At 41.3% G+C, this 26,854-nt stretch overlaps 1 protein-coding gene across 1 annotated transcript in view; it reads right to left on the bottom strand.

The window, feature by feature from the left end:
• Window positions 1-26,854, bottom strand: part of FBLN7 (fibulin 7) — a 250,444-nt gene that overhangs the window by 139,757 nt on the left and 83,833 nt on the right. The gene's annotated exons all lie outside the window — the stretch shown is intronic.

Genomic DNA, 26,854 nt, shown 5'->3' with positions numbered 1-26,854 from the left:
CGGCGTAGGGCCGCCACTAAGTTAAGCACCGTTATCACGGCCTTCTCTGGCTCCAGGTTCAGTGGAGACAGCCATTGCTCAAACTTGGCCTGGAGAGCTGTCCACAATTCTTGATCTATATGACTGCAATATGCAAGGCATATTAATTTAAACACTGCCTGATTGCGGTGAGCCAAGGCTGCGCAGTATGGAGGCGGGGGGATTCTCTCTGCACTGTTGGAATGCGTGTCACATTAAGACAGAGATTGAGGGTGCAGGTGGAGGCCCTAGAGGAGGTGGAGGAGGCAGAAGCAGTGGAGGAAGTGTTAGATAAAGAGGTTTGTCACACAAGCCTTGGGGATTCCAAGACTTGATGTCTAGTGATACCTTGATGTCTATTGAGTTAGTGCTCCATCCCCTGGTGTGTAGTGGTTTAGATCTCCAATCCTAACTGTTTAGTAGTTTTGTTCTCCAACCCCTGTTGTCTATTAGTTTAGTTCTCCATGCTCTGTTGTATATTTGTTTCGTTCTGCAACCCTAGGTGTTTAGTAGTTTAGATCTCCAACCTGTAACATCCCTGGCGGCGTGCTGGCATGGCTTACCACCTCCCACCATGCAAGACCACCATCTTACCTATCAGTCCAGGCTGCACACTTTGCTCCAGGACCTGCTGTGTGCATGTCTCTTGTCTGATTGCTTAGGGCGGCGGCGCAGTTACTGCCTGTTTCTTAAAGTTACAGTGTGCGCAGTCCTAATGCGTTTCCAGCCTATTGCTGTGAGTCACTGGATAATTAAACCCCCTACACCCAGTAGGAGGTGCCTGAGCAACACTTTCTTTCAGTGTGTTCTGTGCAACTGAGTTGCCAGGTCCTGTCCTGTATCTTGTCTGTTTCCACCACCCTGAGGGCTGTATACCCAGGCCTTTTACCTGTATCTGTGACTTCTAGCCTGTTCTACCACCCTGGGGGCTGTGTACCCAGGCTCGTTACCTGTATCTGTGATTTCTAGTCTGTTTCCGCCACCCTGGGGGCTGAGTTCCCAGGCTCGTTCCTGTATCTTGTTCCTGGTTCAGTTCCTGTCTGAACAGTGTCTTAGCCGGTTACTTGTTTGTCTCTATGTCTGTATCTTCCCTTTTCCTGCAGTGTCTGAACCTGCACCTAACTGCAACTCGTTGTCTCTGTACTTCTGTTTGTGAGTTTAGTGTCCACTCGCTACTTCATTGTAAGTACCTTGTGTGTATTTGCTCTACTCTGCTTGCCTACTGCACTTGCGGTTTCACTCTGCTCTGCTTGTCCACCGCATCCGTGGTTTCGCTCTGCTCCGCTTGTTCACCACACCTGCAGTTTTGCTCTGCTCTGCTTGTCCACCGCACTTGCGATTTCGCTCTGCTTGTCCACCGCACCTGCGGTTTCGCTCTGCTTGTTCAACGCACCTGTGGTTTCGCTCCGCTTTGCTTGTCCACCGCACCTGCGGTTTTGCTCTGCTCTGTTTGTCCACCGCACTTGCGGTTTTGCTCTGCTCTGCTTGTCCACCGCACCTGCAGTTTTGCTCCGCTCTTCTTGTCCATTGCACCTGCGGTTTCGCTCTGCTCTGCTTGTCCACCGCACCTGCGGTTTCGCTCTGCTCTGCTTCGCTTGTCCACTGCACCTGTGGTTTCACTCTGCTCTGCTCTGCTTGTCCTCCGCGCCTGCGGTTCTTCTCTGCTAGTCCACCGCACCCACGGCTCTGTTCCTGTATCCCAGTCTGTACTGGTCCCTATCCAGCCTGTGTTCCTACCTGCCAGTCTGCATATCAGCCGTGCCTGCCAGCACCCGCCTGTCTGCATACCAGCCGTGCATGCCAGTACCCGCCTGTCTGCATATCAGCCGTGCCTGCCAGTACCCACCCGTCTGCATACCAGCTGTGCCTGCCCGTTCCTGCATTCCCCGGTGTGGGTCAACAGCTGTGATCGGGGTCTGACCTGGAGTAGCACCTGGTCCCTCTGCTCGGTTCCTCCCTGGTTCACAGAGTCGACTGAGCTGCCGTGCGACCCTGGTCGGACCGAGTTGATACTTAGTCACGCCCCTCTAGGCACTCCTCGGTTCATGGTCCAGTGGGATCACTAACCACGCTCACACCAGTCTGTCCGGGTGTGTGCGTAACACAACCCCTGTTGTCTAGTACTTTAGTTCTCCCTCTTCTGGTGGGAAGTGGTTTAGTTTTCCATCCACAAGTGCCCTGCAAGCCTTGAGGATTCCAGACTTGTGGATCATCCCATTCCCCGCCTGCCCCCACAGCCATCAGAGTCATCCAGTGCTCAGTTAGCAAGATGTAACTCCCCTGGCCATGCTTGCTTATCCAGGTGTCAGTGGTGACATGCACTCTGTCAGACATAGATTTTTTCAAGGAACGAGTGATGTTGTCTGTAACATGCTGGTGTAGCACAGGCACATCTTTCTTTGAGAAGTAATAACTTGATGTGTCCTACCACGTAGAGCTGCTGCAGTTCATGGTCATGCATACACAGCTTCTGGAACTGTATTCATATATTGATGGTGGTTCTGGTGCTGTATTCGGGTACTTTTGATGCTTTGGGTATTGTATCTATGTACTGATGTTGGTTTTGATTCTGTATTCATGTACAAATGGTGATCCTTGTGATATTTTAATGTATTCCTATTGGTTCTCATTGAATACAGATATAGCAATCATTAACTTGTCAGATGGAGTGTTATGGTGCTAAGTTAATAAAGTAATGTGTCATCTGACAATGTAATGAATACTATATCTGTATTCATGTTAGGAAAATTAATATTTTGCATTTGTTGAGGGCATAATATGGTTCTACCTCAGTGTGCTGTGTAATCTGTGTAGATTCTGTAATCTTGTGAAATATTTGAATAACAGATACTACATTATGAGTACTCAAAGTTGTCATAATGTGTGTGTTTAGCAATGTTACATAGGACTGCACAAAACATCTACTACATTATCTGCAGGAAAAAAAGCCTTTAATTTTGGTTACCATTACTTTTATTCTATAGGTGAGGGAGGGACGTGTGGTCTGCAGAAAGGGGCATGGTCTGAAAAATGACAAAGATGGAGCATTTGTTAAAAATTTGAATGTCACATAAAGTCACTGTTAAGGGGATTGTTGCAAACAACTTTATTAATAATGGAAAGCAACCGAACCCGGGGTCCGCGATGCAGCCTGGAGGACTGCGGCCGAACACCTTCCTGGTAAGAAAGGTAAAACAACCAATCTGATATATCAATCCCTCCCGTGTTACAGCACACTGGGATGGGAATAGGGATTCAAACTATCTCCGTTAACTGCATGAGAGATGTGCGACAAATAATGTAGCCGTAGCCCTGTTAACTGCACAGAGACTACGCTGAAGGCGCTAGGATGTGTGTGTGATTCACGCCGGTGTATACGTGCTCCCAGCCGGCATGCTACCGGACTGCGGAGTTTCTCTCCACGTGGCTCACAGGCGGTGCCGGGAATACGGAGTCCGCAGTCTGTTCGGGGTGTATAGCGACCCCCTTGTCGGAGCCAGACTGTCGGAGCTACCTGCCTCCCTCCATCTAAGGCTGCCTATCCCCCGCTAAACCTGCCTGTTCAAAGCTACAACAGCAAGAGCACACGTGGAGCCCAAACAACCAAGCGTCCACACAGTAACACCATCTCAGCTCAATGATCAGAGCGTGCCGCCATGTTTGTGGGCGGGCTATTTAAAGATTAAGCCCTGCCCACCGTCGCCTTATTGGTGACGTCACCCGCGGTCAATCAGGCGGTGCCAGGTCACCGGATCAGCTGACTCCCAAACCACTAAACACGGTCCGCCATGTCACGGGCATGCTCAGTGCGGTGCATCCTGGACTTAGGCTGTAGCAGCCCTGTTTCCCTCCGCAACCTATGCTTCACATTGCTGGAAACAAAGACCTGAGAGACAGCTTGTACATCTCGTGCACCAGCTAGACATTGGGACCAATGGTGATGCTGAGCAGCATCTGCCCTGGCTGGATCAGAATGGGAGACCACAGAATCCACTGATGGTTCTGAACCCATTTTAGATCCAGCAAACACCTGACACCTAACAGTCGCTTCTAGAAAACCCTCAATATAACTAATTGACTATGACTAATTGTTGATTACATATGACTAATTGTGGATTACATAAAAGTTCATTTAGAAATGATTTCATTTAATTGTTTTGTGTGTGATTTATCAAATAAGTAGAAGATATTATATTATATTATAAATTCATTAAAAGTCCTTTCCCTTTTTTAATATATTCCCAAACCAAATATACACAGCCAAAAGATGTTTTAATAACTTGTTGGATGAGTTATAGTAAAAGTTGATGAAGTCTATTGAACTGTAGCCAAGAGAAAGTTTATTGGGCTATATATATTTTCCTGGAAAGCTAATTCACATCAGTATTAAAGCTATCATCTTTATATGAATTACATTGTCTTTTTCAGCACTTTTTAAAATGAACATGATTCATTGAACCTACAATCTGAGCCAACATAATGTTATAGAGCGGAAAGAGCTGAACAAATTGATGTATCAGTTTGTGATAAATATGTTCTGTTCATTGAAATCTCTGCTCATTCTGGACTTAGCAGTCAAGTAATATTCTTAATTAGTGGTTGACATTTACATTGGTGCTTGAAAGTTTGTGAACACTTCAGAATTTTCCACATTATTTCAGAATTGTCCATATTTCTGCATAAATTTGACCTTAAACGGTATCAGATTTTCACATCACTATTAAAGGGAACCTGCCAGGTCCCCCGAACCCGCAGCAGTTGCGTGTGCATATATAAATTCCCTGACTAACAGTCCCTGTATTACATTACATAGTATTTCTAAAGTCAGTTTATGATATGTAAAGGAGAGCTTTGACTAGTCGTGGGGGCTGTTAGTGTCGCCAGACTAGTCGGCCCACTTAGCATGTTATCACGCCCCTGCGGGCGTGATAACATAACTTGCAAGCACGTCATCATGGCAAGCGCTATACCTACCTCGCGCATGGGCGCGGCTTCTTCCCCTCTCGTTATTGATCCCCTGAAGCCGGGTGTACACGTCCTGACTTCAGAGAGACACATTGCACATGACTGGAGTTCAGAGGATCAATGACGAGAGGGGGAAAATCCGCACACATGCGTGAGGTAAGTATAGCGCTTACCATGACGCCGCGCTTGCAAGTTATGTTATCACGTCCACAGGGGCGTGATAAAATGCTTTAATGGGCTGACTAGTCTAGTGACACTAACGCCCCGCCTCATTTACATATCATAAACGGACTTTAGAAACACTTTTTCTAAAGATCTGCTTATATATGTAATGTAATACAGGGACAGTTAGGAAGGGATTTTATATATGTACACACAACTGCTGCTGGTTCTTGGATCACGGGGGACCTGACAGGTTCTCTTTAAAAGTAGATAAAGAGAGTCAAATAAAACAAAACTCTCAACACATATAAGATTTTGTTATTTTTTGGGGAAAATTATTCAATATCATACAGTGACGAGCAAAGGGTATCAATGTTTTGAACTTTTGACTTTCAGCCTACACATTCCCAAAGTTGGTGAATACTAATGGACTCACTTGGGTATGTATACAGCTTTTTCTTCAACTCTACCCACAAGTGTTCGATTGATTTTAGGTCTGGGAACAGTGGGGGCCAATCCAACACCTCTACTTCACTGTCATCTAAACATTTTTTCACCAATCTCGACGTATGCTTCAGGTCGTTGTCATGCTGGAACACTATGTTATCCTTTTCATACCCATAGTACTCGAGTGTGCAAAGTAACTCATTTTGTAGGATACTCATATATAGCTCAGCATTGACACCACCATCGATCCTGGTCAAGATTCCAATGCTTTCTGCTTTGAAACAACCCCATATTATCAGGCTTCTTCCACCAAACTTGACAGTTCCTTCAATTTCTCTATTTGTTAGCCCCTTTTCCTTTTTTTCTTCCAAACTTATTTGAACCAATCAGAGCCTAGTCTATTTACTTTCTTCTCATCGCTCCAAATCACCTGTTTTCAATTTTCTACTGTCCACTTTTCGTACTTTTTTGCAAACTCGAGCCGACGCTTCCTATGACGATATTGAAATCGAGGCTTCTTCTTTTTTTGACCCACCAAATCCAGACTTTTGTAATGTGCATTGTCTGTGATCTCACTGTTACGAAACATACCAGCCCCCTCCACTGCCATGTTGGTCGCACCAGAACTGATAGACCTTGTGATGAGCAGACTTGTTGACTCCGATATTTTGCCTGGATGTCCAACTTTTGGCTTTTGAATGGATGGATGGACTTCATTTTGTATTCTTCCAACTGTTATGGCAGTTGCATGATGCAGTTTGGCAATTTTCTTGGCCGAGAAACCGATATCGATGAGCTGGATGATGCTGTTTCTCTTTTCTTGGGAAATCTTCTACATTGCTGTTCCTCGATTCAAACCAGTGGAAAAATTAGCAAAAGTCGGTCCGAACACGAACATCCCTGGTTTCCCACACTGTCATCTGCGTGACAGCATGGGAAACAGGGGCTGTGATCGGCTATAGCATCGCTACCGCCGGTCACAGCGTTGCGGGATCATGCTGTCAGGTGCTTACCGCGGGTCATAGGCGTCGGCTGATGGGACTACTACCCCCATCATCCGGTGCCTTCTGTCACTGTAAACAAGCAGCGCACATGCCACTGATAGGTACAGTAGTCTCTCATCAGCCGGCGCTTGTGCAGTGAAAGTAAAAAAAAAAAAGTTTAAATAAATAAATAATTTTTTAATTAAAAATAATAAACACATTATACTCACCTATACCTTGTCCCCAATGTTCTCATCCCCTGTAAAACTAGAAAAAAACACAATATACTCACCTTACACCTAATGCCCGAAGCCATTGTCTATTAAAATAAAGAAAAAAAAAATAAACCATCATAATCCTCCTCTATCCGCCATAGTCCAGGTAATAGTGAGTGTCCCATGTCTATTTCACTATATCCGGAGATGTGACCGTGCAGCCGGCGATACACTGACAGGAGCACGATTGCTTCCGCAGTGTATCGCGGTGAGCTGCCGGCACTGAGGTCACTGGAGTTCATGAGCTGATGATCAGCTGAGAGCTCTGGTGCCCTCACTTACGGCACCGGTGCTGCGTGAGAATTTTCCCATGCAACACTGATGCCATAAGTGAAGTCACCGGAGCTGATGAGCTGATCTTCAGCTGTTTGAACTCCAGTGACCTCACTCCTGCAGCACAGCACTATAAACTGACAGGAGTGACCACACTCCTGTCAGTGTATACAGTGCTGTCCTCTACATCAGTCACATCAGTGATTGCTGATGTGGCTGCTGTAGAATTGACCCAGATCACTGTGGGACAATGTGGATTACGTCATGATGGTGGACAGGAGAGGGATTTTGTTTTTTGTTTTTGGTTTCTTACAGGAGATGAGGGCTTCAGGGATTTGGAGTTAGGTGAGTATATGGTGTTTTTTTATGTTTTAATAAATTATTAAAACCGTGTGGAATTGTATTTAAAATAAAAGACTTTATTCTAACCATGTCTTTATTTAAAAAACGTCAAAAAACTTACAACGGGGTTAGTAATGGGGGCGTCTTATAGACGCCTCTCCATTACCAAACAGGGCTTCATGTCAGCCTCCAATACAAGGCTGACATGAACCCCAACCCTATTTCCCCACTAGCCACCGCAACAGATGACACATTTCCTTTGTATTTTATATAAAAAAAATATATATATAGTAATTTTTTACATTTTAAAAATTACAAAAAGGAAAATGGGCCGATGCAAAAGTTTGGGCACCCTGCATGGTTAGTACCTAGTAGCACCCCCTTTTGCAAGTATCACAGCTTGTAAATGCTTTTTGGAGCCAGCCAAGAGTCTTGCAATTCTTGTTTGAGGGATTTTCATCCATTCTTCCTTGGAAAATTCTTCCAGTTCTGTGAAACTCCTTTGTCATCTTGCATGCACTGCTATTTTGAGGTCTAGCCACAGATTTTCAATGATGTTCAGATCAGGGGACTGTGAGTCCATTGTAAAATCTTCAGCTTGCGCCTCTTGAGGTAGTCTATTGTGGATTTTTATGTTTGTTTAGGATCATTATCAATTTGTAGAAGTCATCGTCTTTTCATCCATTCTCCTTTACCCATGAAATGTTCCCTATGCCATTAGTGAAATGCTACACCAAAGCATGGTTGATCCACCCCATGCTTAATGATTGGTGAGATGTTCTTTTCCTGAAATTCTGTGCCCTTTTTTCTCCACACATACCTTTGGTCATTGTGGCCAAAAAGTTTTGTTTTAACATCATCGGTCCACAGGACTTGTTTCCAAAATGCATCAAGCTTGTTTAGATGTTCTTTTGCATACTTCTGATGCTGAACTTTATGGTGAAGACACAGGAGAGATTTTCTTCTGATGACTTTTCCGTGAAGGCCATATTTATGCAGATGTCTCTGAACAGTATAACAATGTACCACAACTCCAGAGTCTGATAAATCTTTCTGAAGGTCTTTTGCAGTAAAGCTGGGGTTCTGATTTGCCTCTCTAGCAATCCTATAAGCAGCTCTCACTGCAATTTTGCTTGATCTTCCAGACCTTATCTTGACCTCCACTGTTCCTGTTAACTGCCATTTCTTGATTACATTTCGAACTGAGGAAACGGCAACTTGAAAATGCTTTGCTATCTTCTTATAGCCTTCTCCTGCTTTGCGAACTTCCACCATTTTCATTTTCAGAGTACTAAGCAGCTGCTTAGAAGAACCCATGTCTGCTGTTTCATCATTTCATCTTTAACTTTCTTAATTGTTCAGAATAACAGTAATTTTGACCTCAAACTTTTACATGCCACTGTAGCTGTATGCATGGTTACAAAATACAATTCTGGTAACTATACAGTAAGTGAAATCAGTCCAGCATCTATTTGCTCATGACATGACCAGGACAGATTAAAGGGAATCTGTTGCTGGGTTTTGCTATGTAATTTGAGGACAGCATGTGGTAGTGGCTGAGATACAGGTTTCATGCATGTGTCACTTATGAGGCTGTGTGTTGTTGTTTCCATGCAGTGAGTGTTTTATCGCCAGGATATTATCACTGCCCAGACTAGCTCTCTCATGTCAAGTGGTCTGACCACACTCCCTCCTCTGATAAGTAGTTTACTGCCAATAGACAATGTATACAGATAGCCATGGTGTGCGCGGGTTAGCTTTCTGAGTTCTGCTACATTCTGCATCTAAAAACTGTTGTGTCACAACTGCTGCACTCAGTAAACTAAGTAATACATCGTTGGAATCAGGGTCTCTTTTCCTACCTCAAGCTGCTCTCAGCTGAGATAGCGAAAACCTGATGACAGATTCGCTTTAATCTTAGATAACCCTCTCCTTTTGGTTCTGCTCTATAGCTCCTAATATAATCTGTCACTTTTTAAATTTACTTTTGTATCCTGAAAAAAATTCTGGATATGCAAGAGTATTTCAGCAATGGATGGCACTGCAATTGGATGCTGTTGCCTTTTAGGAACATAGGGTTTGCATACGGTTTGCATACGACTACTTCAGGACACCTTTTTAACCCCTTCCCTACATGCGCACAAAATATACTGCCTGCAAAGAACAGTATATGTATGGCGCAGTCTCTGACAGCAGGCCATCCCTACACATTGCCCCGGGGGTCTGTACCGCCCCCCCACCATCCCCTGTGTCAGCGATCGCTGTGATTGGCTGGTCAATTCTGACCAATTACAGCAATGTGTCAATAAAATGTAAAAAATAAAAAAACATGTGACATGCTGTGATCGGTGCTGTCTGACATAGCACCAATCACAGCCATCACAATGGGTGGGGTGATCGCGATGTCACCTCGTCTGATTAACCCCTTTGGCGCTGATTGGCCAGAAACTATTGTTTCAGCATCAAAGGGTTTAATCCAAAATAGCGATCACCGCTCTACACGCCATATTTACCTCAGTGTTGGCATGCAGAGCAGTTGTGAGACCCCCTAGTGTACCTGAGACAAGGATTCATTGGTGGCCAGTGTCATCCCCCCCTGCGATCCAGAGCTGTGCTGTGGAGCCTCCTGCTCCTGCTGTGTCCTGTGATCTCTGCTGAGATCTGTGCTGCGATCTCCTGTGCTGGGGGCTGCTGGCTGCTGTGTGACTCCTCTGTGATCACAGAAGCAGCAGTTCCCCAATACCTGTTCCAGTCCCCCAACTCCCTCCCTTCCCCACACTCCCCATTCATTTTTTTGCGCACTTTTTTTTGTGTGCGCGGCGTCCTGCGCTGAGCATCTGTGCTCTTCCTGTGGCCGCAGCGCTCTGATCAGTATTGCTGCTGATCAGAGTCTGCGCCAAAGGATTTTTTAGAAAAAAAGAATAATAGTAGTTAGTATAGTGTAGTTTTATAGGTAGCGCATTAGAATAGCAGACGTCACAGTGTTTGGTGATGTCCGATTTTGGTAGAGGAAAAAAAATAGTACAGAGTAGTTTTATAGGTAGCAAGAGGAAACAATTGAATAGTGGCTAAGGATGAATAAAATACATTTATTAAATATAGAAACAATGGTACACCATACAAAGGAAAAGTACGTGCGCAGCACATGACATGTACTACATTTGTAAATAATAATGCATACTCTACATTTTGATAGGACAGGAAACAGGCAAATTATATATAGTAATCTATTCTATACCAAAGTGCCTAGATCTCACTCCACTACTCCATAATACATAAGTGAATGATGAAAAGGGTAATATATGCATTATATGAGTCCGGACTCGTGTCACCAGACACAGAGAGAAGAGGGGACAGGTTAATGCACCACACACTGGTAAGGATTTAAATGTAACCTCTAAATAAAGGACTAGCTATATAAATCAATGTATGTATACTCAGAAAAATACCTCACAGATGTGTGCATAGCCCTTATCCCCAATTACATAGGTGCTGGAAACAACAGTCCATAGGGTGTAAGAAAGATGAGAGGGAATGGAATCAATAGCAAACAGTGTCTCTAAATGTACAATGACATACCTGTGTATCGGCAAACCACTGCACAGCGTACATCCCGACTCGGGTTTCGGACCGCCGTCCTTCGTCAGGGGGTAGCGTCCATAGAGTGTGCAAGGTTTAAAAAGGGGATGGTGTATAACGCGGGAGAGGGGAGGGTCATGATGTCACATTCGGGTCACATTTCATTTTGTGTTTCAAATACCGGAATACAGCGTTCCAGCTGGGAGGAAGGAGGTGTGTCCATAGTGATAGCGAGATTGTATGCAGGTTATAGGTGATGAAAGCGCATGCGTCCTACTATTGTGGATGTCTAGATAGTATCTCTGGAATGGGGATAGATGGCGCATGCGCCGCCAGGAGAGACCGGAGGCTGCAACCCCTGCGTCAAATGACCGACAGCGTCCGAGTGACCGGTCGTCATGAGATACAGAGGCAGCAACCAACCGGACCACAGACGAGGCATGCGCACAACCCGATCCAGCCCGTCAAATATAGATGTCAGTCAGGATCAGTCAACCAAAGCCTTCTTCTTATAGGTAGCAAGGTAGCGCATTAGAGTAGCAGACGTCACCATGTTTGGTGACGTCCAATTTTGTTTTAGAGGAAAAAAAAATCATACAGAGTAGTTTTATAGGTAGGAAGGGGGATGACCATAGGGTCAGAAAAAAAGACAAAAAGGTCCATGTTGTCTAAAACAGAAAAACACTTTATTAATAATACAGTGCAGGATAAAATGGAAAAATGCCATGGGTGAATATACACAATAAAACCAGCAAAATGTGTACATTGCAATGATACCTAGTCATACAACTTCCCATCATCAAAAAATAGTGTCCGCTCTCAATTCCAGCCAATTTTGCGTTCAAAAAGTCAAATGGTGCTCCTTCCCTTCCGAACCTTGCCATGCGCCCAGTCAGTGGTTTTCCCCCACATATGGGGTATCAGCATACTCAAGAGAAATTGCACAACAATGTTTGTGGTCCATTTTCTCCTGTTACCCTTGTGAAAACAAAAAAATTGAGGGTAAAAGATAATTTTTTGTGAAAAAAATGTGCTTGTTTTTTTTCACTCTACGTTTTAAACTTCTGTGAAGCACCTAGGGGTTCAAAGTGCTCACTACACATCTAGATAAATTCATTGAGGGGTATAGTATCCAAAATGGGGTCAATTGTGGGGGATTCCACTGTTTAGGTACATCAGGGGCTCTGCAAACGCTATATAGTGTCCACTCTCAATTCCAGCCAATTTTGCGTTCAAAAAGTCAAATATTGCTCCTCCCCTCCCGAGCCCTTTTGTGCACCGAAACAGTGTTTTTTCCCCACACATGGGGTATCAGCGTACTCAGGAGAAATTGTACAACAACTTTTGAGGTCCATTTTCTCCTGTTACCTTTGTGAAAATAAAAAATTTGGGGCTAAAAGATAATTTTTCTGACTAAAAAGTAAAATGTTCATTTTTCCTTCCACATTCCATTAATTCCTGTGAAACACCTGAAGGGTTAATATACTTCTTGAATATGGTTGTTTTGAGCACCTTAAGGGGTGCAGTTTTTAGAATTATGTCACTTTTGGGTATTTTCTGACATACAGACCCCTCAAAGTCACTTCAAATTTGATGTCGTCCCTAAAAAATAATGGTTTCATAAATTTTGTTGTAAAAAGGAGAAATCGCAGGTCAACTTAACCCTTCTAACTTTGTAACAAAAAAAAATTGTTTCCAAAATTCTGCTGATGTAAAGTAGACACATGGTAAATGTTATTTGTTAACTATTTTGTGTGACATACAGTGGGGGAAATAAGTATTTGATCCCTTGCTGTTTTTGTAAGTTTACCCACTGCCAAAGACATGAGCAGTCTATAATTTTAAGGGTAGGTTAATTTTAACATTGAGAGATAGAATATCCAAAAAAATCAAGAAAATCACATTGTATAAATTAGATAATTTTTTTTTCATTTTGCAGTGAGAAATAAGTATTTGATCCCCTACAAACCATTATGAGTTCTGGCTCCTACAGAACAGTTAGATGCTCCTAATCAACTCGTTACCTGCATTAAAGACTCCCACAGGAGTCTTTAGTCTCCTGTATAAAAGACTCCTGTCCACAGACTCAATTAATCTGTCAAACTTACAAAAACAGCAAGGGATCAAATACTTATTCCCCCACTGTTACTCTCTGATTTGAAAGCATAACAATTCAAAATGTCAAAAAATTGCAAAATTTTCAAAATTTTTGCCAAATTTCCATTTTTTTCACAAATAGACGCAAGTTATATCAAAGAAATGTTACCACTATCATGAAGTACAATATGTCTCGAGAAAACAATCTCAGAATCACTAAGATCAGTTAAAGCGTTCCAGAGTTATTACCTCGTAAATTGACAGTGGTCAGAATTGAAAAAAATGGCCTGGTCAGGAAGATGAATACAGACTTAAGGGTGTAAGGGTTAAATTCTGGATTACAGTTTATTTTTGTGTGTAAAGCTTTCAGAGAGCAAACTGCAATATTGGTTGCATCTTGTATGATACATTGTTACTTTTGCAACACGTACAATAAATAAATTAAAGCATTACAATATGTTAGATAAAAATTATTTAAATTCACAAATGGTTACATTTTCTATCTCATCTGCTCTGTTTGATGTAGTTCTGGGTGGTCATTGCCATATGGAGGATCACACTATTGGTGAAAAAGAAAACAAACCAGGATCATATGTTTTTCAGTATCAATTAGTTCATCTGTTTCATGGCTTATCAATGTAATACCCCTGCCATATGTATTTCCTTATCTTTCTCTTGTAAATAGTATTGCTGGTCACACATGTTTCATTACCATTATTGTATATGTGATTACATTTTGAAGGCTATGTGGTCACAAAACCTCAGAATAAGATTTCTCCATCTATCACCTGTTCTGTCTATACTGAATTGATATGATGGAAAAATTAATGTCTTTACACCTTGTTTATTAGTGGGTAGAATTCTAAATTAATTAGTAATATGCAGTCTTATAAATTGCCCAAAGTGAAAGATATTGGGGAAAACTTATGAAAGGCCTTCTGACACTTTCATGTCATAGAAATTTGTGAATTTCTCCTTCCAAAAGATAACTGACTGTACAAGAACATTTTGGGTCGGAGCTTTAATTATAAAATCATTGGCTCAAGTGATTATAAACTCTGGACAATAACATTTCTTTTTTTAAATTGTGTGGCAAAAATTAAAGGGGTTAGATTGCAATACGTATCTAGTTTTAAAGAAAACTTGTAAAATTTAAAAACTTCAATAATATAAGTTTATTTATTGGATCACTCTTCTTGACCTCAAATATAACAAGGCAATTTCAACTTCCAATTGGAGGACCTAAATAACCATTTGTAGTCTATTTACAGTAGCTCATAATCTTGTAAGTACTACTCTAGAGACAAAGTAAACAAAAAATTATCTGTGTTCTTTAACCCCTTTACCCCCAAAGGCTGTTTGCATGTTAGTGATTTTTACAATTTTGACCAGTGTCAATTTATGAGGAACGCTTCAACGGATCCCACTGATTCTGAGATTGCTTTTTCGTGGCATATTTTACTTTATGACAGTGGTAAAATTTATTTGATATGACTGCCATTACTTTGTGAAAAAATCGAAAATTTGGCAAAAATGTTGAAAATTTTGCAACTTTCAAATTTTGAATTTTCATGCCCTTAAATCAAAGAGATATGTCACATAAAAGAGTTAATAAATAACATTTCCCACATGTCTACTTTACATCAGGACAATTTTGTAACCAAAATTTTTTTTGTTAGGAAGTTATAAGAGTTTAAAGTTGACCAGCGATTTCTAATTTTTCCAACAAAATTTACAAAACCATTTTTTTAAGGACCACATCACATTTGAAGTGACTTTGAGGGGCCATTATGACAGAAAATACCCAAAAGTGACACCATTCTAAAAATTATACCCCTCAAGGTACTCAAAACCACATTCAAGAAGTTTATTAACCCTCCAGGTGCTTCACAGAAATTTTTGGAATGTAGAAGAAAACAATGAACATTTAACCTTTTTTTTACAAAAAATTTACTTTAGACCCAAATTTAATTTATTTTTGCAAGGGTAACAGGAAAAATGGACCCCAAAATTTGTTGTGAAATGTCTCCTGAGCACGCCAATACACCATATGTGGGGGAAAACCACTGTTTGGGCACACGGCAGGGCTTAGAAGGGAAAGGAGCGCCATTTGACTTTTTGAATGTAAAATTTCCTTAAATAATTAGCGGATGCTATGTAGCGTTTGGAAAGCCCCTGATGTGCCTAAACAGTGAGAAACCCCCCCCATAAGTGACACCATTTTAGAAAACTAAAACCCTCAGGGAACTTATCTAGATGTGTGGTGAACACCCTGTACCACCAAGTGCTTCACAGAAGTTTTTTAATATTGAGCCTTAAAAATGACATTTTCCCATTTTCCCCACAAAAATGTTTTTTAGCCCCAGATTTTGCATTTTCATAAGGGAAACGGAGAAATTGCACCAAATCATTTGTTGTGCAATTTCTCTTGAGTAAGCTGATACCCCACAGGGAGAAAGCACTGTATGGATGCACAGCAAGGCTCGGAAGGGAAGGAGCGCCATTTGATTTTTTGAATGTACAATTTGCTTGAATAATTAGCGGACACCATGTCGCATTTGGAGAGCCCCTGATGTGCCTAAACAGTGGGAAACCCCCCCCACAAGTGACGCCATTTTAGAAAATATACCCTTCAAGGAATTTATTTATATGTGGTGAGCATCTTGAACCCACAAGTGCTTCACAGAATTTTACAACGTGGATCTGTAAAAATGAAAAAATATACATTTTTCCCCCAAAAATGTAGTTTTAGCCCCCAATATCTTCATTTTCACAAGGATAGCAGGAGAAAATGGACCCCAAACTTCGTTGCGCAATTACTCCTGAGTACGCTGATAATCCATATGTGTTCAAAAACTACTTTTGAGGCACAGTGCAAAGCTCAGAAGGGAAGAAGCGCCATATTGGAGTTCATATTTTGGTGGACTGGTTTGATGGTGCCATGTCATATTGGCAGAGCCCATAAGGTGTAAGAACAGCAGAACCCCTCATAAGAGACCCCATTTGACAAACTACACCTCTCAATGAATTAATCTAAGGGTACAATGAGCTTGTTCACACCACATGTGCCTCACAGAATTTTACACCATTGGGCGGTGAAGAAAGAATAATTACATTTTTACCACCAAAGTTTTGTTTTAGCCCCAGATTTGACACATTTTTGCACTGGAAAATGGGTAAAAATAGCACCAAAATTTGTCTCACAAATTTTGCTGAATGTAGAAATACCCCATATGTGGCTGTACAGTACTGCTTAGCCACATGGCGAGACTCGGGAGGGATGGAGCGTTATTTGCCTCCTGGAGCAATCCCAGATTTTCCTAGAATAGTATGCAGACTCCATATACAGAGTCCCTAAGTGCTAGAAGAGCAGAATCCCTCCTCAAGTGACTCCCTTTGGGAAACTATACCCCTTTGGGAATTTATCTACAGATGTGGTGAGGATTTTAACTACATGGATGTTTTCCAGAATCAAGCAGCAGTAGATGCTGCCGAGTGAAAATTGCAAACTGCCGTTGTAGTGACCAGTACGTTATGCCCAACTCATGCTTCTAGAGACATGCACCCAAAATTAGACGGGCTCTCATCACTACAGAAATGCCAAACATGTTGACGCTAACTACAGTTTAGGAATACTGTGGGGCTCAAAAGGGAGGTGGGCATTTGGGAGCACAGAATTTTCTGAATTTCTTTTGGGGGCAAGGGCCATTTTGCCTTTTCAGAGCCTTTGTGCTACTAGTAACATGGAAGCCCCCTATATTTCCGTTAACAGATGACGGACCTGAGTGGGGACTTGCTTTTTTTGTGGATTGAGTCAAAGCTTTTATTGTGATCTAAAATGTTATGTAAAATGTTCCCATTTATCCTGTGCTCTACGCTTATCACTAATATCAGGGTTTCCATTTAAATCTGTGATGTGATTCAGATAAAACCACAGAGGGATCCATTCACTAGGCAGCAGAGTTACTCTGGACTCCGTCTGGCCTCTCTTTAGCGGTGTCCTTTTTTTCAGAGGTTCACAAAGCTGTGGTTGACGGCACTTTTATGTACGCCTAATAAAAAAATGGACACCGTGGGATCACAGGCCAGACAGCGTCCACGGTGCCTCCATCTGCCTCATTACCGAGAGTCTTCTGCCGGGGGTTCCACCAGAATCACGTATTTCAGAGATTTACATGGAAACCCCAGTGTAAGCGCTCAGCGCAGAGCACAGGATAAATTTGTGTCGAGCCATACTGCGATCTTTGGGAGGCAGAATGAACAAATCAGCAGCAGGTGAAGAATTTGTTTTATTTAATTTGTTATGCCGTTCCTTGTGTGGTATAAGTGATTAGGCGGCTTTTTTCTTCGGATTGGTGTGGATACAATGATACCAGATTCATATCGGGTTTTTAGGATTGGCTGCTGTCACATACTAAAAAACGTTTGTTTTTTTTCTGCAAAAACTAGTTTTTGCATTGCCATATTTTGAGAGCTATAATTTTTCCATATTTTGTCCAACAAAATCATGTAAGGGCTTGTTTTTTGCAGGACAAGTTGACATTTTTATTGGTACCATTTTTGGTCTCGTGACATTTTTTGATCGCTATCTATTCCAATTTTTAGGAGACAGAAAAAACAAAAACCAGCAACTCAGGAATTTTTGTTTGTTTTTTTATGCTGTTCCGCGTGTGGTAAAATTGATAAAGCAGCATTATTCTTCAGGTCAGTATGTTTACAGCGATATTACATTGATATAGTTTTTTTTTATGTTTTGGCGCATTTACACAATAAAAGCTTTCATAGAAAAAAGAATTTTTTTGCATCGCTTTATTCTGAGAGCTATAACTTTCTTTTATTTCAGATAATGGAGCTGTATGGTGGCTGGTTTTTTGCGGGACAAGATGACATTTTCAGCGCTACCATTTTATTTACATTCGTCTTTTAGACCGCGTTTTATTCCACTTTTTGATCGGCGGTATGATAAATCACCGTTTTTTGCTTCGTTTTTTTTAAAGGGGTTAACTAGTGGGACAGTTATACTTTTTTGCATGTGTACTTCTGTTTATTTTATTTTCATAATAATTTTTATTTATGAGTACAACACTTAATACTTGGCGGCAAAACCCTTGTTGGAAAGCACAGCAGTCAGATGTTTTTTGTAGTTGATGATGAGGGTTGCAAACATGTCAGGAGGAATTTTGGTCCACTCCTCTTTGCAGATCATCTCTAAATCATTCAGATTTTGAGGCTGTCGCTTGGCAACTCAGAGCTTCAACTCCCTCCATAAGTTTTCTATGGGATTAAGGTCTGGAGACTGGCTAGGCCACTCCATGACCTTAATGTGTTTTTTTTTTGAGCCAATCCTTTGTTTCTTTGGCAGCATGCTTTGGGTCATTGTCTTGCTGGAAAACCCAGACACGACCCATTTTTAATGTCCTGGCGGAGGGAAGGAGGTAGTTACTCAAGATTTTACGGTACTTGGCTCCATCCATTCTCCCATTGATGCAGTGAAGTAGTCCTGTGCCCTTAGCAGAGAAACACCACAAAACATAATGTTTCCACCTCCTTGCTTGACAGTGGGGACGGTGTTCCTTGGGTCATAGGCAGCATTTCTCTTCTTCCAAACACGGCGAGTTGAGTTAATGCCAAAGAGCTCAAGTTTTGTCTCATCTGACCACAGCACCTTCTCCCAATAACTCACAGAATCATCCAGGTGTTCATTGGCAAACTTCAGACAGGCCTGCACATGTGCCTTCATGAGCAGGGGGACCTTGCGGCACTGCAGGATTTTAAACCTTTAGGGTGTAATGTGTTACCAATGGTTTTCTTGGTGACTGTGGTCCCTGCTGCCTTGAGATCATTAACAAGTTCCCCCCGAGTAGTTTTAGGCTGATCTCTCACCTTCCTCATGATCAAGGATACCCCACGAGGTGAGATTTTGCATGGTGCCCCAGATCGATGTCGATTGACAGTCATTTTGTATTTCTTCCATTTTCTTACTATTGCACCAACAGTTGTCTCCTTCTCACCCAGCATCTTACTTATGGTTTTGTCGCCCATTCCAGCTTTGTGCAGGTCTATGATCTTGTCCCTGACATCCTTAGAAAGCTCTTTGGTCTTGCCCATGTTGTAAAGGTTAGAGTCTGACTGATTAATTGAGTCTGTGGACAGGAGTCTTTTATACAGGTGACTATGTAAGACAGCTGTCTGTAATGCAGGTAACGAGTTGATTAAGAGCATCTAACTGGTCTGTAGGAGCCAAAACTCATAATGGTTTGTAGGGGATCAAATACTTATTTCTCACTGCAAAATGCAAATAAATTTATCTAATTTATACAATGTGATTTTCTTGATTTTTGGGGGGATATTCTATCTCTCAATGTTAAAATTAACCTACCCTTAAAATTATAGACTGTTCATGTCTTTGTCAGTGGGCAAACTTACAAAAACAGCAAGGGATCAAATAATTATTTCCTTCACTGTATATATATTTTATTATTTTGTGATTTTTAAAAAAATATTTTTGCTACTTTTTTTTACCTTTTTTACTTAGTCCCACTAAGGGACTTTCACTTTCTGCAGCCTGATCGTTGCTATAAGGCATAGCGGTGCAGGTTCATTGCTATGCCTTATAGCTGTCAGCCCTGCAGACACAAGATAGTTAGATCATGCACTGCGCATGATCTAACTACTTTGCTAGTGCCTTGTGACCTGAATGTCGTCAGGACGACATCTGGTCACCATGGCAACGATCGGGACTCCGCGATGATGTCGTGGGGTCTCCAATCCAAGAGCAGAAGGGCTTTTGTCCCTCTGCTTACTCGCTAAATGCTGCATTTAAGGGGTTAAAGTGCTGGGAGCGGTGCATATGCTGGTCATTAAGGCCCAGGCCACAGGGACGTATACATACGTCTCGAGTCAAAAAGGGGTTAAAATAATATAACATTATATTATTATTGTTATTATTATTATTAGACACTATACAGATTGTTCTAGCATTATAAATGTTCCTAAAATTAGCTCTTCATATCAGGAACAAAAATCAAATTATAAAATTCTCAAAATAGTACAAAGTTCCAGATAGTCTCAGAAATATTTTGGCTATTTCATTATTGCCATTGTGCCTGTTTTTAATCTAATTGTGTGTGTTTTGCATCTTTTTTTTGTTTGCACCCAATCCATTATTCTATATGTGCCATTTATATTTTTATATGCGATTGACTGTTTATTCGGATTTTCAGGCTATAACCCCAGATGTCCTGCGGAATACATTCGACAATATGGAACGGCGCGTGCAGGCGAGCATGAATGCGAATGGTGGAAATTTTCAAACCCTGCTTTAAAACATCAGTTTCCCATGAACCAAGGTATGTATAGTCCAAATTTCAGTACGATGGATTGTCTCTTTTAAATGTTACATGAATTTTTAAAGGTAAGATAGGAGTGAATCACCTTGTATGAACTGTTGTGGTTGTCACTGGCAATAAATAAAAATGTTTTTATAACCCATCAACCAGTTATATACAAAGTAAACTGTAGTTGACCACACATACCGAGCTCTAAGTTATTGTCGCTATCCATCTGCAAGCTTACACACTTGTGAATGTTAACGTTCAATATTGGAAGTTAACCGCTTCGCGACGGCCCACTGTAGATAAACGTCAGCGCTTGCTGGGTTCTGTGCAGCGCCAACGTTTAAAAACGGTGGGTGGTCCCGCAGTGCTCAGGACCCCCAGGGTCCTGCAAGCGCTGCGATTCCGGTGCAGAGCGTTAGCTCTGACAGGGGACATCATCGGGACCAGATTGGATCACGTCCCAATGATGTTAACGCTTTGCTATCTTCTATATGCCGCGATCTATAGTGATCGCGGCATATAGAAGATAGACAGAGGAGAGGGGGTCGTTTTACTTACCTCTCCGACGACCCCAGATACCTTCCAGGACCAGGCGTTGCTATGGCAGCTGGAGGTCATATGACCGCCTCCAGATCTGCCATATATGGTGTCCTGCCAGGCTCAGCCTGCAGCTGAAGCCTGGCAGGACACACTGACTGTGAAACAGTCAGCAAAGATCTCATGTAATGCAAGACATGTCTATTACATTACATGAGATCAGTGATCACAAAAATAAAAATTAATGTCCCATACAGGGACTAAGTAAAAATGTAAAAAAAAAGTAAAAAAAAATGTTTTTAAACTGTTAAAAAAAAAGAATCACAAAATAAATAAAAATAAATAAATAAAATATTAAACCAATAAATCCGTATATTTATGCAAAACCAAAAAAAGTACACATATTTGGTATCGCCGCGTCCGAAACAACCCGATCTATAAAACTGTCACACTAATTAACTCCTTCTGTGCACACCGTAATAAACATAAATAAAAAACGGAGCAAAAAAATATGCTTTTTCATCATATCGCCAAACAAAAAGTGGAAAAAAATGCGATCAAAAAGCAAAATGGAAATAAAAATGGTACCGCTGAAAACGTCATTTTGTTCCACAAAAAAAAGCCGCCATACAGCTCCATCAGCCGAAAAATAAAAAAGTTATAGCGCTCAGAATAAAGCAATGCAAAAAAAATATTTTTTCTATAAAATTGTTTTATTGTGTAAAAGCGCCAAAACATAAAAAAAAATATACAGTAAGTGTAGTATCGCTGTAAACGTACTGACCCAAAGAATAACGCTGCCTGATCACTTTTACCAGACGCAGAACGGCATAAAAAAAAAACTCAAAAAACAATTCCTGAATTGTTGGTTTTTGTTAATTTTACCTCCCAAAAAATGGAATAGAAAGCGATCAAAAAATGTCATGTACTCAAAAATGGTACCAATAAAAATGTCAACTCGTCCCGCAAAAAACAAGCCATCAGATGACTCTGTCGGCCGAAATATGGAAAAATTATAGCTCTTAAAATATGGCGATGCAAAAACTAGATTTTGCAAAAAAAAGCGTCTCTTAATGTGTGACAGCTGTCAGTCATAAAAACCCGATATAAATCTGGTATCTCTGTAATCGCACAGACCCGAAGAATAAAGTAATCTAATCAGTTATATCACACGAGGAACGGCGTAAAAAATAAATAAAACCAATTCTTCACCTGCTACTGATTTGTTTATTATGTCTCCCAAAGATCGCAGTAAGGCTCTGCTCCCATTTATCCTGCGCTCTGCGCTAAGCGCTTACACCAGAGTTTCCGTGCAAATCTCTGAAATACGTGAATCAGATCGAACCCATGACGGAAGATTCCCAGTAATGAGGCAGATATAGGCTACTGTGGATGCCGTCTGGCCTGTGATCCCACGGTGTCATTTGTTTTAGGCGTACATAAAAGTGCGGTTGGCCACAGTTTTGTGCACTTCTGAAAAAAAGGACACCGCTAAACAGAGGCCAGACGGAGTCCAGAGTAACTCTGCTGCCTCATTACAGTGAATGGATCCCGCAGGGGTTTCATCTGAATTACATCACTTGGAAATTTAGATGGAAACCCCGATGTAAGTGCTCAGCCTAGAGCGCCGGATAAATGTTATGTAAAATGTTCCCAATAAAAGCTTCAACTCAGTCCTCAAAAAAAGCTAGTCCCCACTCAGGTCCGTCATCTGTTAAAAATATAAGGGACGTCCAAGTTATTGGTAGCAGAAAGGCTCTGGAAAAGCGAAATGGCCCTTGCCCCCCAAAAGAAATTCAGAAAATGTTGTGCTCCCAAATCCAAATACCTATTCTACAATAATTTGTTCTCCAATTGTCAAATAGCACTCCATCCCCCCCAGATCTCGCCGTATGGCTGAGCGGTACGATACAGCCACATATGGGGTATTGCCACTTTTAGAAGAAATTGCGTGACACATTTCGGCACCATTTTTACCCATTGCCCTGTGTGAAAATGTAAAATCTGAGGGTAAAACATTTTTTTGTGGTAAAAATATAATTATGCTTTTTTCACTGCCCAATGGTATAAATTTAAAAATTAAAAAATACTCACTACTTCCCTAGATGAATTCCTTGAGAGGTGTAGTTTACAAAATGGGGTCACTTGTGGAGGTTTCTGCTGTTTCGGCATGTCAGCAACTCTTCAAATGTGACATGGTGTCTGCAACCTATCCCAGCCAACATAACGCTCCTTTCTCTTCCGGACCCTGCCGTACACCAAAGCAGTGGTTTTCCCCCACATATGGGGTATCGGCGTACTCAGGAGAAATTGCACAACAAATTTCATGGTGCAATTTATCCTGTTACCCTTATGATAATGCAAAATTAGGGAATGAAAAACATTTTTTGTGGGAAAAATGTGAAAATTTTATTTTTACGGCTCAATATTATAAACTTCTGTGAAGCACCTTGGGGTTCAAGGTGCTCACCACACATCTAGATAAGTTCCCTAAGGGGTCTAGTTTCCAAAATGGTGGCACTTGTGGGGGGGTTTCCACTGTTTAGGCACATTAGGGGCTCCCCAAATGTGACATGGCGTCTGCTAATTATTCAAACAAATTTTACATTCAAAAAGTCAAATGGCGCTCCTTCCCTTTCAAACCCTGCCGTGCGCCCAAACAGTGGTTTTCCTCCACATATGGGGTATCGGCGTGTTCAGGAGAAATTGCACAACAAATTTCATGGTGCAATTTACCCTATTACCCTTATGATAATGCAAAATTAAGGGATGAAAAACGTTTTTGTGGGAAAAATGTGAAAATTTTATTTTTACAGCTCAATATTATAAACTTCTGTGAAGCACCTTGGGGTTCAAGGTGCTCACCACACATCTAGATAAGTTCCCTAAGGGGTCTAGTTTCCAAAATGGTGTCACTTGTGGAGGGTTTCCACTGTTTAGGAACATCAGGAGCTCTCCAAACGCAACATGGCGTCTGCTAATTATTCAAACAAATTTTACATTCAAAAAGTCTAATGGCGCTCCTTCCCTTCCGAACCCTGCAATACACCCAAACAGTGGTTTTCCCTCACATATGGGGTATCCGTGCGCTCAAGAGAAATTGCACAAAAAATTTTGGGGTCCATTTTTTCCTGTTACCCCTGCGAAAATAAAAAAAATTGGGTCTAAAGTAACATTTTTGTGAAAAAAGTTAAATGTTAATTTTTTTCTTCCACATTCCAAAAATTCCTGTGAAGCACCTGTAGGGTTAATAAAGTTCTTGAATGTGGTTTTGAGCACCTTGAGGGGTGCCGTTTTTAGAATGGTGTCACTTTTGGGTATTTTCTGTCATAAAAACCCCTCAAAGTCACTTCAAATATGATGTGGTCCCAAAAAAAATGTTTTTGTAAATTTTGTTGGAAAAATGAGAAATCGCTGGTCAACTTTTAACCCTTATAGCTCCCTAACAAACAAAATTTTGGTTCCAAAATTGTGCTGATGTAAAGTAGACATGTGGGAAATGTTATTTATTAACTATTTTGTGTGACATATCTCTCTGATTTAAGGGCATGAAAATTCAAAATTTGAAAATTGCTAAATTTTCGCCAAATTTCCGATTTTTTCACAAATAAACGCAAGTGATATCGAAGAAATTTTACCACTATCATGAAGTACAATATGTCACGAAAAAACAATCTCAGAATCAGGGGGATCCGTTGAAGCGTTCCAGAGTAATTACTTCGTAAAGTGACAGTGGTCAGAATTGAAAAAATTGGCCCGGTCACGAAGGCAAAAACAGGCTCTGGTGCGAAGTGGTTAAAATAATTTGTTCTATGTTAATTTCTGTATTTCACCCCTCGATGTATCAATAGACGTACTATAACCATCAGCATTATGCGATTCTAACTAAATGAGTGCATTTACCCAAAAGCCATTCACAAGGCAGCAATTTATACAGAGGCAAGTTTCCACTATGTGGCAGGTCATTGAATGTTGGAAAGAAAACATGAGTGGAATGCCGTGTACACAAGTCATCGTTCTTTAGCTTTGCCTCATTAGTATGTTTGTGACATGCTAACTTAGCAGTTACTTGAGGGCTTACTGCAGATTTGACCTGCAACTTTTACATTCACAGCACTGCCAGAAAAACTCAGGCACATCCTATGTCATTTTTCAGTGAAGTAACTGATTGAATGGCAAATGCATAAAAACAAGTTTGGAACGGCTGATTCTACATATCTTGCTACATTTAACTGCAATAACATGTCCTGGGACAGTAATATCTATCGGATCCCATGGTAATAATCAAACATGCATTACAGTAATTGTTATTTTGCTATGTGACTGGCCTAAACAAGTTTTCTATATCCCTATTTCTTTATGTTTGAAGTTCTCTAAATCTATCTTCCTGGAAAGACATACCAAAACATATTAAAATCCCAATTAGTTCTTCATATGGATATGTAATGTAGCATTTTGAAAACAGAAATGGGGAATTGTAAACAGTAGCATGCACTGCAGATGAAGGGCTCTATAGAAACAACAAGTTGAGCCTCCTCCTGGTAGATTCAGTTAGCTACTCATAGCCCCAGGTTTGCTGCATTTTACCTCTAGGCACACAGGTTTTTCTAGCACTCTGGGGTATTGATTCTACAGTCATAGCCAAAAATTTTGAGACTGACACAAATTTTGGTTTTCACAAAGTTTGCTGCCCCAGTTTTGATAGTGGCAATTTAAATTAACTCTAGATTGTTATGAAGAGTAATCTGATAAATCGAATTGTAAATAAAACATGCAAGCTAAAGGGTACCCCAAAAAGTGCAGCAAATGCCAGGATTGTCTCCTAAAGAGGATTCAGCTACAAGATCAGTTCAACTCCAATACAGAGCTTGCTCATGTATGGCAGCAGGCAGGTGCATCTGCACCCACAGATATGCAAAGGCTTTTGAAGACTAGCCTGGTGTCAAGAAGGGCAGGTAAAAAAAAGCCATTTCTAGCCCAGAAAAACATCAAAGATAGACTAACATTCTGCAGTAAATACAGGAATTAGACTGCAGAGAACTGGGGTAAAGTTATTTTCTCTGATGAAGCTTCCTTCAGTCAGTTTGGAAGATCCGAATGAATGATTGTCTGGAGAAGATAAAGGTGAGCACTACCATGAATAGTGTGTCATGCCAACAGTAAAGCATCCTGTGACTATTCATGTGTGGGCTTGCTTTTCTTGCAAACATCCTCCAAGAGCAACCTCTCCAAAGGATCCAGGAGCAATTTGGAGATGAACAATGCTTTTTCCAGCAAGATGGAGCACCAGGTCACAAGGCAAAATTGATAACTAAGTGGCTTGATGAACAAAACATTGAAATTTTGGGTCCATGGCCAGGAAACTCCCCATATCTCAGTCCCATTGAGAACTTGTGGTCAATGTTCAAAAAGTGGGTGAACAAACACATAAATTGCGATAAACAATAGAGATGAGCGAACATGTTCGGAAAACGTTCGTTTTTTTTCAAATTGGGCAAGAATATTGCACATTCAGATTTGTGATCGGACACCCGAGCGTTTTTACTGAAAATCAGCCCAATTCAGCAAAAGTGCCGGAAAGGATCGTTTTTCCACTACTGTATTTATTAGGACTTTGGCTATGGTAGTGGTGCTGTATGATGAGCTGGGAGGACATGTTTGTTGAGGGGAGGGGGGTGGGAGAGGTCATGTGTGCAGACTCTGGCAAGCCAATCAGAGCGCAGGAACCATCCACAGCATCCAGACCCAAGGGCTTCTGTCATTGGCTACTGAAGTCACATTTCCCTCTCCATATAAAGAGCGGACATGTTGTTTTAGCGCCATTTTGTTAGTGTAACAG

This window comes from Phyllobates terribilis, unplaced genomic scaffold (genome assembly GCF_046119375.1).
Source record: "Phyllobates terribilis strain yellow unplaced genomic scaffold, ASM4611937v1 Scaffold_3__8_contigs__length_932513732, whole genome shotgun sequence".
NCBI lineage: Eukaryota > Metazoa > Chordata > Amphibia > Anura > Dendrobatidae > Phyllobates > Phyllobates terribilis.
The sequence above is the reverse complement of the archived record's forward strand: the minus strand, read 5'-3'. Positions and strand labels throughout refer to the sequence as shown.